This window comes from Juglans regia, chromosome 8 (genome assembly GCF_001411555.2).
Source record: "Juglans regia cultivar Chandler chromosome 8, Walnut 2.0, whole genome shotgun sequence".
Lineage (NCBI taxonomy): Eukaryota > Viridiplantae > Streptophyta > Magnoliopsida > Fagales > Juglandaceae > Juglans > Juglans regia.
In genome coordinates, this window is record NC_049908.1 from 7,926,200 (window position 1) to 7,940,045 (window position 13,846).

Genomic DNA, 13,846 nt, shown 5'->3' on the forward strand with positions numbered 1-13,846 from the left:
CATAATGAAAATGATTCTAAACATGTTTGTAAGTAAAATAGGATAAAAAAAATAAAATGACATATTTTTAAGTGGGTGTGCAGGGTGTGAGGCTTATGGGTAGTACTGCTCTTTGGCGAATGGTATTTTTACAATAAAAAATTATATTTCCAGTTTTAGGGTGTATAAAGTTATAAACCGGCCTATTTATTCTTTTTGAAAAATTTTGAAAAAAAGTGAATAAATTTAAAATTCACATAAAAAAATTATTATTCAACGACGGATCTCACTATTTTTCAAAAGGAATGTGCAATAGTTTCCTAAATTATATGTTCTTTTATAATATTCCTTTTTAAGTTTGGTTGGAACAAAATACAAGTGTCTTGTGGCTAAGGTTAACATTAATAACGCTCACCGTCACTTCTATTAAAAGCATTCCAAACTTATCTTATAAATATCTAAACTAGTAACTCGTTTTATCTATTTTAGCTAATAATCGTTTTGTCTATTTTTTCTATTAGATAACTTTTTTATATCATTTTATTTAAATATTATTTTATTTATTCAATTTAAATAATTTTTTTCTAACTTTCATTAATTTATTATATTCTCGATATTTTAATATTTTTCACATTCTCTTATATATTAATGTGATTGAAATGTCTCTCCACTATTAAAAATAAAGAAAATATATAGTCCGATTAGAAAACTAAAATAAAATAAGAAATTTGTTTATTTTATTTTTTGTGGAGGACTATTTACCATTTTTCATGTTTTACAAAATTTGAACACAATAATATTCTAATAACTTTTTCATCATGTGCTATTAATGAAAGTACAAACGTAATAAATATAAAGAAAGATAAGCAAAAGAAAATAAAGGTAGCTAGGTATTTGCAGTTTTAAACTGTATAAATCTTATAAATATATATATATATATATATATTTTTAAAAAAAATTTGAAAATCACATGAAAAAATTATCTTTTTTACTATGGATCATGTTTTTGTTGGAAGGAACACATGATCTTATAAAGACTTTATCTAATATTACAAAAAAAAAAATGCTAAACTCGGAAGCCACATATATATACATGATATTATATATATATATATATATATATATATATATATTGTAGAGAAATAAATAATAAATAGAAGCGAAATTATGCGAATATGGTGACACTCCCGTGAGGATATTTGTCCTACAAGTTGGTAATGAACAAAGAGAATTGAGTGTTCTAATTTGTGCACCAATGATCCCTATTTATAGGTCATCATGCACCAGTTGGCAAAGAGCACATCCATTGGTTAACCAATGGTAATCCAAAGGTCACAACTTTAAGGAGTGACACATCCTATTGTGAAAGGGCACAACTATTGGTAAATCAATCGTAACCCAAAGGTCACAACCTTTTGAGAACAATCATAAATCAAAAGATTGTGTCCATTGACACTTTCTTAAACATCACCCCTTATGAGAACAATCACCATGTAAGAGAATATCATTCCAAAGGATACATCGTTTGGTGATCACATCCCTTACAATAACATCTCCTACTTGATCACACAAAACGGTGATGATCCAGTTGAGTATTTTACCTTGGTACCAATATAAGCTTTCCACTACTCAACTCTCATCTGCTACTCTTGCAGATTGGCGTCAGAGCATGACAAGCCTCTACGTGGGCACATTTTTTTTCATTAGCTTATCTGACCGCACCCTTTACCATATGTGCTCCCACTGATCACATATTAGGGGTAATTTTATTTCACTAAAAAAAAAAAAAAATTTAGTGAACGACATCAATTTTCTGTGACTAGATTAATAATCCATATATCGTGATTGGATCAATTATTCATTCCCCTGTCACAATTGACGACTTCAGCCGAATACATAACACATGTATTGACCTGCGCTGAATTTTCGTTAAGTACTTCCTCTAGAGGCTATTCATAAGGTTTTCCTTAATCACCTTATCAACGAATTTGCAAATGATTAACCGTTTACTTAGATAATCAAATCACATTTCACTAAAACTTTAGTAAATGGTACTAAATTTTCGTTAAGTATTTACTTACCGGAGTCTTTCCTTAATCACCTTATCAGCGACTTTACCATGATCAATCTTTTACTTGGTTAATCATCCTGCACTGAAATTTCGTCAAGTACTCACCCTAAGGCCATTCCTGAGATTTTTCTTGATCACCTTATCAGTGACTTTATAAATGACCAAAATTTTCATTTGGGTATCACCATAACTGCAATTTTCTAGGCGTCCCCAAAATTTGCTGAGTTATGCATGTTGACCATGAGATTGCTTCACCTAGGTTTCTCTCAATCACATTCTAGTCACATGTTCTCTGAATTTCTCTAGAGATAAACCTTTGGTCATTGGATCTACTACCATCTCGGTCGAGGAAACAAAATTAAACTTGACCTCACCTCTTTCCACTATATCTAAAATATAGTGATAATGCACATCAATGTGTTTTCCCTTGAAACTCTGTGTTCTATTTTTTATCAAAGAAATGTCAGACTGATTATCACAAAACACATTGATTGGTTCTATGGATGTACCCAAATTTAAGCTTTCAACAAAGCGTTTTATCCACACCGCATTACTCACTGCAGTACTACAAGCAATATACTCTGCTTCCATAGTAGACTTAGCAACACAGCCCTGTTTCTTACTTAACCAAGAAACTGTTGTTCCACTAAATAGAAATATATATCCAATCATAAATTTTCTATCATCTACATCACTTCTAAAATCAGCATCACTATAGTCAATTAATTTTAGATCACTATTTCCAAAGCACAATTTTAAATTTTTGGTACATTGTAAATATCTTAATATACGTTTCACTGCTTGCCAATGTTCTTTACTTGGATTAAATTGAAATCTGCTTACCAATCCTACTGCATGACAAATATCTGATCTGGTACTTGTCATTACATACACGAGGCTTCCCACAGCTTGAGCATAGGGAATTTTAAGCATTTCACTTATTTCCTCCTCATCTTTTGGATACATATTTTTATTTAAAGTATGAGTTTTGTAAACAGGCATACTTAAAGATTTACAATTTTTCATACCAAATCTTTTAAGCATTTTTTCTAGATATTTTTTTTTATCTAAATACAATAGATTTGAATTTCTATCTCTAGAAATTCTTATACCAAGAACATAGGCAGATTCACCCATGTCTTTCATTTCAAGTTTAGATTTCAAGAATTCTTTTGTTTCATGCATCATATCAAGACAATTACTGCCAGTAATATATCATCAACATATAATGATAATAACGTTAATTAATCATCATTTTTTCATATGTATACACAATGATATAGTGGACTCATTTCATATTTCATTTCCAAAATGGTTTGGTGAAATTTCAAGTACCACTGTCTTGAAGATTGTTTAAGTCCATATAGTGACTTCCTCAACCTGTAAACTTTATCTTCATATCCTTTAATTTGAAATCATTTTGGTTGAATCATAAAGATATCCTCTTTTAATTCACCATTGAGAAAATTTATTTTTACATCTAACTGATATAATTCCAAATTCATCCTGGCAATAATGGACATGATGATTCTTACGGATGTGAACTTTGCCACAGGCGAATATGTATGCACAAAGTCTACACCTAGTTGTTGAGTATATCCCTTGGCCACTAATCTTGCTTTGTACCTTTCCAAACTACCATCAACTTTAAATTTTCTTCTGAGAACCCATTTATTGCCAATAACTTTTCAATCTTTTGGAAAATCTGTTAACTCCTAAACAGTATTTTTGTTTATTGATTTTGTTTCATCTTTTATGGCCTCAAGTCATTTATCTGAATAAATATTATTGACTGCCTCAAAAATTTTCAGGATCATTATCTAAATTTTTCAAACTGGTATTTAATGCATAATGATCTTGAAATAATATTCATGGTCTTCTGGATCTTTTACTCCCACTGTCTTCAACATCAATACCTGAAGATTGATTTTCATCTGACTTTCTTTTATTTTTATTATTCTGGATTTGAATAATATTAGAATTTTTATTGTCAGACTCTGTGGAAATCGGTTGATTCTCTAAATCATTTAATAAATCTATCTGATCAATAGGAGTAATAAGGTTCGTATTTTTCAAGAAAACGACATCCTTACTTTCTATCAATCTTTTTTCAGAATGATAAAATCTGTAGTCACTTCCGTTTTCTACATACTCAATAAACCTGCATTCCTAGATTTTACTTTTTAATTTATCCCTTAGTGGCCTTGGGATAAGCACTTGTGCCTTACAACCCCACACTTTGAGCTTACTTAAGTCCAGTTTGTGTCTCGTCCATAACTCGTAAGGTGTAAGAGATTTCGCTTTAGTTTCAACTCTATTCAATATATATATAGCAGTCGATAATGCTTCACCCCAAAAATATATTGGTAGATCAGCATATACTATCATCGATCGCACCATATCCAATAGAGATCTATTTTCCCTTTCTGCAATGCCATTTTGTTGAAGTTTATATGGCATAGTATAAATGTGTATTATACCATTCAATTTGCAGAAATTATCTAAAGTTTCAAATTCTCCTCCTCTATCACTATTCAAACTTTTAATGGGTCTACTCAACTGGGTTTCTACTTCTAATTTAAATTTTTTAAATTTCTCAATTGATTCAGATTTATGCTTGAGTAAGTAGATATGCCCATATCTTGAATAATCATCAGTGAAAGTAATAAAGTACTCCATTTCTCTATGATTTTTTGTTTTAAAAAGTCCACAAATATCAGAATGTATAATTTCTAGTAAATCGGTGGATTTCTAACTTTTTGAAAAAGATTTACTAATCATTTTTCCTTTGATACGTGATTCACATATATCAAAATTATCTGAGTTTATTTTTTATATTAATCCATTTTTATACATTCTGATCATTTTATTTTTATTTATACGACCTAATCTTAAATGCCATAAATATGCACAATCCGTAGACATATTCAAATACTCAAAAATAGGTACTTTATTAATATCAACATTCAGTACATACATATTGTGATCTTTCACGCATTTCACTGATATATTGTCCTTACTTATTACAACGGTTTCAGACTTAAACTCAATTGTGTAGCCCTTTTGACCTAGTACAGACACTGATACTACAGATACTAGGTACATATAAAATATCACTAAGTAAAATAATGGAACCATTCACTTTGAACTTACATGTACCTTGCCCCAACACATCGCAATATGTATTGTTGCCCATATACACTATGTGCTCTCCTGTTTGTTTATCTTCAAGTTTGACAAACATATTTTTGTTCCTATATATATGTTTTGTTGCTGCAGAGTCAATCCACCATGAATCTGTCGCTGGTTCCACTAGCATTACTTCTGAGATTGTCATCACAATTTTCTTACTTTCTTGTGCTTTTCCTTTGTTAGGTCATTATAATTTGTAATGGCCCTTCTTTCCACACTTAAAATAGTTTCCAGAAAATGGTTTATTCTGTTTCCTTTTTAACCACTTCTTTTTCTTAAACTATTTTAACTTCATCTTCTTCTGTGTAGAACGCTTGTCCTGAGCCATCAATAAATTGGATGATTCACCATCTTTATTCCTTCTTTTCATCTTTTCTCCTTCAAGTACTAAAAATACTGGAAGCGATATCATTGTTACTTCATTTCTATTATGTTAAAGAAATAATAATGTGATCACAAGATGAAGGAAGACTATTTAGTATGATTGTGACTTGCATTTTGTCAGTGAGAGGATGATCGGCATCATGTAATTCTTTTGCCATTAACTCTATTTGAACTACATGATCGCCAATATCATCATTCTCTTTCATACAAGTCTGGTTATACTTATCCAATAATAACTGTATATAAGTATCCGACCTTAAACCATATTTTGCTTCAACTGCATCCATAATTTCTTTAGCAGTTTCATAGTCTTCAAATAAAAGAATAATATGATCACTCATGCAATGCAAAATTAAAATTTTTGTCCATGCATTGTGTTCTATCCATTTATCTTTATTTGAAATGCTGCTCTCACTTTCACTTTCATCATTTTCTAAAATTTCTTCACATGGCTTTAGTGTTGTTAATGTATATAAGGTCTTTTCATTGGTTAGAAGAAAAGTTATATGCCTTTTCCAGGCCCGAAAATTTCTTCCATTCAATTTTTTTATCTCTGATGAATCAATACTTTTCTTTGGTGCTATGAATAATAAACCTTAAAAATTAATCAACAAGAAAAATGTAGAAATAATAAATGTGTACTATTTAAATACAATAGTTTAACTGTGAAAAAATTAAAACTATTATAGACTTAATAGTAATAATAACCCTTAGATTTAATCCAATGTGGCAGCCTAGAAATTCTCCTATTATATTTTATATAAGGAAAATAATGAAAGTGACGCCCAGATCGAGGATATCTACGACCTTTCCTTGATGTTTCACATTTTTCAAAGAATTTCTGACGATAATTTCGACCAACAGGTGTTTTGTAATATTTTAGTTTGAAATTTGGAGCACAACAGCTTTTGAACGGGTGAAATTGGGCTTGAAATGATCTCGAACGGCCCGATTGAACAAATCTGTCACGAACCGAGTCAGGAAATCGAGTAAACCAGTTCAACTGGTTCAAACCGAGTTCTGGAGAAAATCGGAAGTCGACGACTTGGTCAACGACTCGGTCAAAGGCTTGGTCAACAGTTCCGTTCGCTGCTCGGCTCAAGAATCGGCTTGAATCTTGGCTCAGAGAATGGCTTAGTGGCTCGGCTCCAGAAATTTTTCTTCAGAATTGGGCAAAACGACAATGTCTTTTTTGCCCATTTTATCTTCCCTTAGCTGAACAACATTATCGTTTAGTCCCCCAAATTTTGGAATTTTGTGACCGTTGTACCATTTCATCATGGGTTGTCTTTAACCTTGCGCTGGGGCATTCCAGAGACAGTGAAGCTTGTGTCTTCACTTCTGTCCGACCAGTTGGTGGCCGGCGACAAAGACTCTAACGTGCTCCCGATGTCCACAAAGTCCGACGGTGGTGAGGGGCTCCGGTGACCGGCCGAAACAGTAACAATGTGTGCAAATGGACTATTTAATTCACTATTTCTTTATGTAAAATAATGACAATAATTTTCTTCAAAATAATAACAATTCACAAGATTTTGAAGATTACCAGTGTACTCTAGACCCCCTACCGTGATCTGAAAAAGTTTCTCTCTCGAATTTTCAAGCAAACGAAAATGATTAAAATAAGCAAGTGTGGTTGCCAAACCAAGCACTTGCCTATTTATCGTCTTCGCTATGCGCGATAAAATTCCCTCTGACATGACCAGACTCTTGATACCACTGTAGAGAAATAAATAACAAATGGAAGCGGAATTATGAGAATATGGTGACACTTCCGTGAGGATTTTTGTCCGACAAGTTGCTGATGAACAAAGATAATTGAGTGCTCTAATTTGTATACTAATGCCACCTATTTATAGGCCATCATGCACCGATTGGAAAATGGCACATCCATTGATTAACCAATAGTAACTCAAAGGTCACAACCTTAAGGAATGATACATCCTATTATGAAATGGCACAATTATTGATAAACCAATCGTAACCCAAAGATCACTTCAGAACGTCTCAACTCTTCCCAGTAAACTCTCTCCAAACTTTTTATTTGTTTTCATATAGGACAAAATAGCTTACGTTGTTTTTTACTTTTCTATGCAACTAGTGTAATAAATGCAAACGAAGACCCACGCCTTCACCCAGCCCTCATTCACACAGGTGTAAAATAAAAAATTATTTTATATATAATAGTCAACATTATTATTTAACGATTTTGGAAACAATTTAAAAATAATTTTTAAAACAATTTTTAGTAGTCAATTTGTATTTGATATTTTACAAACAAATTCCGTTAGAAAAAAATATTGTAATTCAAAAAATATTATTATAAAATATATTATAAAAAATAAAAAATTGGGTAGATAATTTATAAATTATTATTATTTAAGGAATAAATATATTTATAAATAAAACAAATTTATTAAAAACAATATACAATAATTTGTGGGACCCACATCTATCTCATTTCCAAAAAGTTAAAACCATCTCAATTCACTTTCAATTCAAAAACCATCTCACCTCAACTCATCTCAACAATTTTACTATTATTCACAATCCATCTCAACTCATCTCAACTCATCTTTGAATCCAAACCACTTCTAAATCAAAAGGTTGTGTTCATTGACACTTCTTTAAACATTACCCATTTTGGGAACCATTATAATGTTAGAGAATATCATTTCAAGAGATACACCGTTTAGTGATCACACCTTTTAAAATACCATATATATCTTATCATATCCTATATATCATATATGTATACGTATGCATATGTATTAGTAATATTACCAGCTTTCAGTACATGAGTTCAAATTACTAAATTCACACACACAGGTTTTTGGCTTTTGGAAGCAATATATAATATACCATGCATGGACGTACGCACCCCAACCGTACGTAAGTGGCCGTTGCGAAATCGTGGATAAATAAGGAACGCCCCATGAATGAATAAATGAATCCCTTGCGTGAGTGCGTACGTACGTCCTCCTCAATTATTTCCTACAAATTTATTTCACGCATTAATTATACGTATCTCCGATTTGAGAAAAAAGTCATATTTTACGTAGGAATAATGTTAGAGCTTCCGCTGGGAGCTCCGAACTCGCTCCGAACTCTAACATCTATTTTTTATGTGTTTGTTTTTAAATTATTTTTTATATAGATTCTTTTAATAATTTTAAATATTTTTAAAAAATTAAAAAATTAAAAAATTATTAAAAAATACTTTTTTAATCACGAAATATTTTTTATTTTATTTCGTGATTAAAGAAGTATTTCTTAATAATTTCTCTTTGCTTATTGAATATATATATATACATATATATATATATAAGAATTAGGTCTCTCTTAATTAACAAGTAAATTAAAAGTTCGTACGTAATATCCATTTAGGCTTTTCGTAGTCGGTGATAATTAGTGCTAATATTCAACCATATATATATGTTCTTGATCTTAGCCCGATTGGGAAAATATTCGTGTTAATTATTTTCATTTATTTTATTAATTTCACTAATTAATTACCGATTTCTAGAACGTAGATTATTAACTAATAAATGATCATATCATGATCAAATAATAAATTATAATAGTGATCGATCGATCATATATATTAAATTGGCTGCCTTCATATATAGTTATAAATATATATGTCATGACTACGTTTTTTTTCCCACATGTTTTATTCAGTTATAAATAATCCGATCATGTCATCAAGTGAAATTTTTTTAAATCATTATAAACTAATAAATTTTCCAATTAAGCGCCACTGTGAGATGATTTTGCATATATACTTTTAGTTAAGATTAACTTCAAAATCATTCTTAGTATATATTGTTAAAAGAACTGATCAAGTAATTAACAATTGGCGTCATCATAAATTATTAGAATTAGTTCATGTGTGATGCACTGAAAATTTATCAATTATGTTTACAACTTGATAGTGAAAGTACTCTATGTGCCATTTAAAAAATTAAATATAGAAGAAAGAAGACAAAAAAATAGATCAAAAGAATATGAAATGTTTCATCTCTTAAGAAGCTAGCTAGCTAGATGGCATGGCTTAACAGAAACATATTCTATACAAATAAATTTACAGCTTAATTAATGTGATACGTTAAATTATAAAATTAATTTTATTGTAAAATGAATATAATGTGTCGTATGAAATCATATTAATTTATAAATTTACTTTTATAATATTTATTTATGACTTTAGTACTTCTTTTTATAAATTTTTATATGTTATAGATTTATCCGTCCTAGATAATCGACAATTAAATCCCTTGCATGTTTCTAAATATGTCTAAATTCAAACCTAAAAAGGAATTTGCCAGCCCGATCACCTGAATCACTACTACTAGACTTTTCAGATCTGACATTTGTGCCTGAAAAGAGACAAGTGTATTGCTTTCACGAGCTGTCACAGATTTTGAAATCTACCGGAGTTGGTCCAAACTGTAATCTATCCTTTTTCGCATATATCTTACTGATTTCCTTATTGTTAATTAAAATAAAATAAAAAAAGTTTGTCTTTCAAATGTTTTTCTATAGAGGTTGAGTCATATCTTTCTATGAAGAATGAGGTTGAGTTTCTGCTTAGGCAGAGAGTGTCATCTCTTTGATATTTCTCTGTAGAGAGTATTAGCAATAGTAAAGATCAGACCGATCACAAAAGAAAATGGTGTACTGGTGAAACTCCAAATGCATTATTTTGATTTATGATGTCATGTTTGATATAGAGACATCTCAGAATGTATCCGATCATTGATGTAAGTTTTTCTAGTAAATTAATGATGACAGTTTTCCTTAAAATATAAAAATTACAAAATCACGTTTAGATATTTATATTCTGAAAAAACCAATCATGATGCAATGAAATCGTCGGTTGAATTAATGAGAGGATCATTTAGACTGCGAACAAGCCTCAGGTTACCTATTATAAATACACTCCCAAACCAGGCACCGTGCCGGCATGCCCCACGAACTGACCTTGCCAACTCTGATCAACTCCCCTCTCTTCCCACACACACACATGTACACACAGAGATCTCTCTCTCTCTCTCTGACCCAATTAATGGCCATGGATCCCTACAAGGTATCCCCATTCGATTCAGCTTTTCATGTTCCTTTAATTTTGTCGTTTATAGCTTCGAGTTCGAATTTTGTTATTATTCATGGTGTGCTTTTTGTCGTTTATAGCCATGATCGACGTGCATGGCTAGTGTTGCTGCATTCTGTGAGTGTCATATTAATCTAATTAACCCGCTTGTGATTGATTATATATTTTTTATTTTTTGTGTTGAATTTTTGTTAGATTGAAATGTATGTATCCTTTTTAAATGGGTTTTAAGATATAAATAGGTGCTCGATCGAGAATTAATAGATTGTTGTAATCGTTATTTTTAAAGTAAAGGTCCTGAATTCTATTCAGACTGATCTACACTTAATTTATAATTTCAAAATCCTATTAGAATTTGCATAGCTAGCTAACTTAATTTCTTCATGGGAATTTATTTCTGCATTTTTTTTACACAAAGGATTAAGGGTCGATTTTATGGGATATTATATTATTAACATAAATGTTTTTATATATAAGAAAAAATTATTTAACATTATTTTGCCTATTGATCAATGTCGATCAAAGCTTGTTTTATTCTTTTGATCTATTTTATTCCTCGTAAACAAATAGAGTTGAGAAGCTCATGTATTTACGATTTTAAGTCCTTAATTAATTTAGTTGTTTGTTTGACAGGTCCTTTTCTTCTTGAGGACTATCATCTAGTGGAGAAACTTGCGCAGTTTGATAGGGAGCGGATCCCTGAACGTGTAGTCGATTCATGCTAGGGGAGCCAGCGCGAAGGGGTTCTTCGAGGTCACCCATGATATAACTCACCTAACATGTGCTCTGATTTCCTGCGCGCCCCCGGAGTTCAGACACCTGTGATTGTCCGTTTCTCCACTGTTGTCCATGAGCTTGGTAGCCCTGAAACCCTGAGGGATCCTCGAGGTTTTGCAGTGAAGTTCTACACCAGAGAGGTGAGGTCCATCTAATTGGCCAAAACATTGCCCAGAACTAGTCAATGCTTGTAAAAAAAAAAAAAAAAATTTCATGTTCATGATGTGACTGATCAATTGATTTCACTGAACGCTATATTAGTTAATTAATGGCTGTAAGCTTCCAAGTTCCGTTTTTGTTTTTCGTATCTTGACCTTTTCTTGTGTGCACAGGGTAATTTTGATCTGGTGGGAAACAATTTCCCTGTATTTTTCATTCGTGATGGTATGAAGTTTCCAGACCTGCTCCATGCTCTTAAACCCAACCCTAAGTCTCATATCCAGGAGAATTGGAGGATTCTTGACTTCTTCTCCCACCATCCAGAAAGCCTGCACATATTTACCTTCCTTCTTGATGATCTGGATGTTCCACAAGACTACAGGCACATGGAAGGTGCAGGTGTTAACACCTATACCCTGATCAACAAGGCTGGGAAAGCGCATTATGTAAAATTTCACTGGAAACCCACTTGTGGGGTGAAGTGTTTGTTGGAGGACGAGGCCATTAGAATTGGAGGAGCTAATCACAGTCATGCCACACAGGACCTTTATGACTCAATTGCAGCTGGAAACTATCCTGAGTGGAAACTATACATTCAGACAATTGATCCTGATCATGAGGACAAATTTGACTTTGATCCACTTGATGTAACCAAAACCTGGCCTGAGGATGTATTGCCCCTGCAGCCAGTTGGCCGCTTGGTCTTAAACAAGAACATTGATAACTTTTTTGCTGAGAATGAACAACTTGCATTTTGCCCAGCAATTGGGTTCCCGGTATCTACTACTCAAATGAAAAGTTGCTCCAGACTCGGATCTTTGCCTATTCTGATTCTCAGAGACACCGTCTTGGACCAAACTATCTGCAGCTCCCAGCTAATGCTCCGAAGTGTGCGCATCACAACAATCACCATGAGGGTTCTATGAACTTCATACACAGGGATGAGGAGGTAATTAATTAGCTTGACCTGTATGCATGGAACCAGCTTAGTGCTATACATATACCACTAAGGTGGTAATGCAATTTTATGCTTTCCAATTTACGTAGAAGGCTTCTCGGGCGCTATGATGCTAATTTGTAGGTCAATTATTTTCCATCGAGATATGATCCTGTTCGCCATGCTGAGAGGTTCCCCATTCCTGCTGCTGTTTGCATTGGAAGGCGTGAGAAGGTCAGTTTCCATCAATTGTATCAGTCTTTCATCAAAATGTAACTTTGACATGTGGGTTGTTGAGAGAGTTCAACCATAATGATCACAATTGCATGTATATATGACCTTATTCATCTTCTTCCTTCTTTCAGCAAAGCTGTTCCCTCGATTAGGTCATCTAATCGTAGCAGTGTAGGTTTTGACCTTCTTGATACCATAATTACAAACATTGAAAAAAGAAATTGCCTTTTCCTTCTCCTTTTTCTCTATATCTACGTTTCTCTCTAATTGAGCAAGAACATTGTTTTTCATTTCCCGGATTTCAGGCTTAAGCTAAGTAGGCCGTGTTATAAATAAACATGGAAACATTCGTATAGCAATTCACCCTGTGTTTGTTGGTTGATGCAGTGCATCATTGAGAAGGAGAACAACTTTAAACAACCAGGAGAGAGATACAGATCCTGGGTACAAGACAGGCCAGTACTTGTTTTCCTCCATTAATGTTCTAATTAACTACAAATATAAAGACATATATTTATATATATATATATATATATATATTATGGATGTGTCTTTTAGTTTAATATGATTTCTTTTGCATTTCTCTCGTGATCCTTTTCCAGGCAAGAGCCATTTATCTGTCGATGCGTAGACGCTTTATCTGACCCACGTGTTAACCATGAGATTCGCAGCATCAGGATCTCATACTGGTCTCAGGTGACTCCCTCTCAAAATTATACCTTTGATAATGATTTTAAGGCCATGATTTCAGAATCATGAATTTGTGGTATTTTGATGTTGCTGCTGGAATTAATTGTCTACATGCAGGCTAACAAGTCTCTGGGTCAAAAGCTAGCCTCTCTGCTTAACGTGAAGCCAACCCTGTGAGGCCGGGTACTGATCATGCAGGCAGGCTTGAGTTGGAAGAAAGTAGATTAAGATCAAGGGCTAAATTTAAGAGGAAGCCGATCATTCGGAAGGATAAAATCAGTGCTAATACAATGACATACGTATACTATAT

The 13,846-nt window shown here is 32.5% G+C and overlaps 1 pseudogene; it reads left to right on the forward strand.

The window, feature by feature from the left end:
- The first annotated feature begins 11,378 nt into the window (after nucleotides 1–11,378).
- LOC108982194 lies at nucleotides 11,379–13,713 on the forward strand (annotated as a pseudogene).
- Nucleotides 13,714–13,846: the final 133 nt, after the last annotated feature.